Below are 5065 nucleotides of genomic sequence, written 5' to 3'. Positions count from 1 at the left end.
AAAGGGAAGAATGTTAGTATTCAAGCATCTTTACTGGCCTTACCTTGAGGTATATGTCCTCAGCTATAGCCACTAAAAGGTGCATGTTTGATACGTTCCCTTTAAGGGCCCTGCTCACCTCCCATTCCTCTCTCTTTCTCTCTCTGTCTCCATCTGTCTGTCTGTCCCCCTCTCTCTCTTCTCTCTTACTACTCCTGTCCACAGAGGATGGTCTCCACCCTCCCCCTTTTCCAATTACCTCCACCTGAGCTCTGTCGTATGGTATCTTTCTCTCTTGTGCTGCTTTTTCTAAATTACAACACCGACCAAGGCAACTTATAGAAGAAAGCATTTATTTGGGGGCTTGTTCACACTTTTAGAGGGTTAGTCAATGACTATCCTGGTGAGGAGCCTAATGGCAGACAGGTAAGCAGGCAAGCATGGTGCTGGAGCAGTAGTTAAAAGCTTATACCTTGATCCAAAGGCAACAGACAGACAGACACACACACGGGGAGGGAGGGGCGAGAGAGAGAGAGAGAGAGAGAGAGAGAGAGAGAGAGAGAGAGAGAAGGAGCTATACTGGGCCTGGCAAAGGCTTTTGAAACCTCAAAGTCCATCCCCATTGGCACACCTTCTCCAACAAGACCACACCTCCTAATCCTTCCCAAATAGTTCCACTTTCTGGGACCAAGCATTTAAACATATGCATCTATGTGGCCATTATCGCTCAAAGCACAGTTACCTTACACTGGCTCTGTCCTTGGTGCCACCCCTTTCTTCAAAAGTAGCCAATTATAAGTCCATCTGCTCCCATCTTGTCCTTCTGGCCTAATTTAGTAAGACTTGGAACCTGCTAAGCAAGAACACTGCATTCTATACCTTGGCTTCCTGAACCCCACCTTTATGAATGAGCCCTCTTTGATTGACTCCTTTCTTGTACTTTTTAAAATTAATTAATTAATTTGTTACATACCAATCCCAGTTCCCCCTCCCTCCTCTCCTCTCGCTCTCTGCTTTCCCCATCCCACCTCCCATCTGCTCCTCAGAGAGGTTAAGGCTTCCCCTGGAAAGTCAACTAGGACTGTCCTGTTCCCTCATTGAGGCAGGGCTAAGGTTCTCCCCCCAACCCGTGCCTAGGCCGAGCAAGGTATCTCTACATAGAGAATGGGTTCTACCTGCATAGGACCAAACTAGGCCCCTGAATACAGGTGACAATGGCATGGCTTGGGCTACTACTGGTATACAGGGCCACTGGCAGTGAGACCAGGATCTAACTCTAATGCATGAACTGACTTTGTAGACTCCCTTTTTTTGAAATGTTTTTGTACTGAATATTGAGCCCAGCCTGTCACACATGGCAGGCACACACTCTACCACTGTGCTACAAACCCAGGTCTTTTTCTGTTGAAGGTGGGTTCCCAGGTCTTCACAGCCAGGTCCAGCTCAAAAGTCCTTCTGTTTACTTAATTATTCCTTTGTCTGTTTATTTGTTTGTTTGTTGATTAGTTTCTTCTTCCTATAAAATCCCTAACAAATGCTAACACCAACAGCTCCCAAATCTGCTTTCCCCAGCCATTCTCAGGTATCGGTAGAGGACAAACTGCATATTCAGCGGGACAGAAGGAGGGCTCTACCTGAGGAAGAGCTGGAGACGGAGAAAACGCTGATGAGTCTGAGCGCATCTCTTTTTCTCCTCTTTGAGTCATTATCGTTCTCTTGAGTACAATTGATTAAAGTAGTGTTCAGGGACTTCTGAAGTTGTTGGGAGAAACGGTACCTCCTTAAACCAATACTGGAATTACCTAATGGGGGACATAAATCTCCATTGTTTTTAAAAACAAGGTGTGCTACAGCTCAGGCCTGGGCCTTATTGTTCTTGTGTAAGTATCAGGTGAACGACTCCAACAGGCGATTTTCTTCCCTTTGTGTGTACTGTGCAGTAAGAGTTAAGGTGTTCCTAAGAGAATTTTACATGTCTGCCTCAAAAGAGTCTATAGCTGTTTTTTAAACTTGAGAGAGGATCTAAAGCAGCCCTCAGTTTTCTGGTGGCCAGATCACTCCAGGACTCCTCCCCTCTTAGACTGCTAGATTGTTAATAGAAAGTAGCATTTTGTGAGGAAGCCTTCAGGAAGACCTCAGATCCAGAAAATATTAAGCGAGAACCAGTCTCTGCACTACAAGCTTCCAGATTGTTTAAAGAATTTAGTTATTTATTAGAATACTATTATTTTTATTCTTGTGAATTATTTGATACTTCTGTTTGTTTGTGCTCAACATGAGAGCTTTACTAGCTAGAAGTCCTCAGAAACTGAAAATAGACAAAGGAGCTTAATTATCCCAAAGAATTCCTCTAGTCCTGTGCAACTGCCAGCTGCCAGTAGAAATAAGGAATTGAAATAAAACGTGTCCACTGGGTGCATCGGCTTCTCCCACTTACCATATTGGCCAGAGTCAAAAGACTCAGGTAAGGCTCAAGACTTGCAACCAGCCAGAATAAACCAAGTGTAAGACCTTATCAAGATGTGCGAATGAGAGACATGCCAGGATGTGGACAGAGAAGGTGGCTACTTTACAGAGCAGTGGTGAAAGGCAGTACTGGGAGGAACTAAACAAGTCATGACAAGACTGGGCTAAGTGTTTTGCCAATATCCTGGCCAAATTACTATTAACTGTAAAAGTTTGCAGAATTGTCTAAGGCCCTTGGCTCATGGTTCAGAATCTGAACAAAATATTCCCTTTAGAAGAAGTTCATTGTGCAGATGTTTAGTTTATATAAGAGTGGAATAAGAAACAAGAATGCTAACAAGCCCAAGACCAGCACATACTCACTCCTGCGACTAGATCTTCATGTATGCCAATCGTTTTCTTTTCCTGGACACTTCATCCGCTTTTATCTTGCCATTAAACTCAGATTTTATTAATCACCCCTAAGAAATCACTCTTTTTTTTCTGGTCTCTCCTGCCTCCTCCTACCTTTGGGTAAAGAATAAGAAAGGAGATGTCTGAGGATAGGCAGGTGTCTCTGGGGAGTACAGACCCATCGTAAGATGGACAATGCCTGGGTCTCTTCTCCTCCGCCTTCCTTCTCAAAGGCCCTTGTGACCTCTTGCCTCTGATACTCAACTCCACCCATGTTGAGGAAATGTCCTTCAAAGGAGTGCCTGGTAGAGGGACTTTTGAGTCTTCTTCCGGCTCTGTCTTTTTTTCCGTCCTCATTTAATGGTCTCCTGGCAGGAGAACTTACAGCCCAGCAGTCTCTGGGTTCATCCTCAGAGATGAGTATAGACATAGATACAAACACAGCAGAGTCACAATGATTCTCAGGACAAAGGAAAACGTTTAAGACTTCACCTCAGCCCCTGGCATCCCTATATCCAAAGAGTCTAGAATGTTTGGGTGGAACGTTCCATCTCGGGCCCCCTCCCCTGGAAGTTGCCTCAGTCAAAACTCCACCCCTGAGAAAGTCCACCAAACAATGACCCCCTCCTCAGAGATGCTCAAGACCACTGCCACAGGGAACAAACACATGGTTTCCTGGTCTTCCTTGACCATCTCCTCTCTGAGGGCCTAAAAGGCCACCTGGGATTGCTGGTATCCTTTAAACCTGGGCTTTTTCTAATTCAATTTGATTTGGTTTGATTTGGATTATTGCCTTGACTGAGAGGCCTGTCGGGCTTAAGAAAAACTTTTCAGAAACATTGAGTCTTTTTGAAATTTATGTTGACTGACTTGTTGGACATATTTATAGGATACAGTATGATTATTTGGTATATGTGGGGAGTACACAAATCAGGATATTTAGAATCTCTGTCTTCTTGAGACAAGGGGTTCTCAACCTGTGGGTCACAACCCCTTTGGGGGTTGAACAACTCTTTCACAGGGTTTGTATATCAGATATCCTGAATACCAGATATTTACATTACAATTTATAACAGTATCAAAGTTACTGTTATAAAGCAGCAATGAAAATAATTTTATAATTAAAATTAGCATTATCCACAATAACCAAAGTATGTAAGCAGCCTGAATGTCCATCAACAGATGAATAGGTAAATAAAAGGTGCTGAATGTATTAGACGGGATTCTGTAAAGCTCAAGAGGACATTCTGACACTTCTACAACATAGTGAGCCTTGAACACATGATACTAAGTGGAATATGGTAACTCAGGAAACTACAAACACTCCTTGACTCCACTTACAGAAACAAGTAAACTTGTAAGGACAAGAAGTAGAAAGGAAGGTGCCAAGGGCTAGGAGAGAGCGAGAGAGAGGGTCATGGTTGGATCCATCCAGAGTTTCAATGTTGCAAAGTGAATAGTTCTAGAACAGTGTCCACAGCCACCATAGGAATGCATTTAATGCCACTGAAATAGAGTAGATAACAGGTAGGACCCAGGATATGACTCAGTGAGAGAAAGAGCTTGCTTGCAAAGATAAGGATCTGAGTTTAAATTCCTAGCACCAATCTAAAACATCAGGCATGTGCCTGTAACCCCAATGTAATGGCATAAACGAATGCAGACAGATTGTAAAAATATATATACAGCTTTAATGGAGAAATAGACTTACAGAACCACCATTCCCACAGAGACCAGGAAAGCAGAAGCAGCAGCTGGGAACACGCTGGCCAAATTTATAGGCAAACATTAGCCCGAGGCGAACACGCCCCCTTGGGGGCAGGACTTATCCCTACATCTCCCCTTTTTGTCTAAATAAGACAGAACTAAACCAAATACAACTATATACAATAATAACAAATAATAAATTTAACAAACAATATTGAGAAAGTTTTGCTAAACATTCTATCTCAAGGAGTCTAAATAATGTAGAGAGTAACTATAATTATATAATCTTCAACTCCGTCAAAGATCTGAGAAGGGAATAAATATTACTTAACAAACGAGATATATCCAAAATGTGCAACAATTGACAGAGACAACTGACTACCTGGGCAATCACCCACAGTCTCGTTTGCAATGTTGAGTCAACCAACTTGGGCTAAGGCCTAACATAACTGACATACCATTATTAAAGGCAAGCAACTTTTCAAAACTATCTTACCCTGTCTTGGCAGGATATGACAGT

Source organism: Microtus ochrogaster, chromosome 6, assembly GCF_000317375.1.
Source record: "Microtus ochrogaster isolate Prairie Vole_2 chromosome 6, MicOch1.0, whole genome shotgun sequence".
NCBI lineage: Eukaryota > Metazoa > Chordata > Mammalia > Rodentia > Cricetidae > Microtus > Microtus ochrogaster.
Note: the sequence above shows the minus strand (reverse complement) of the source record.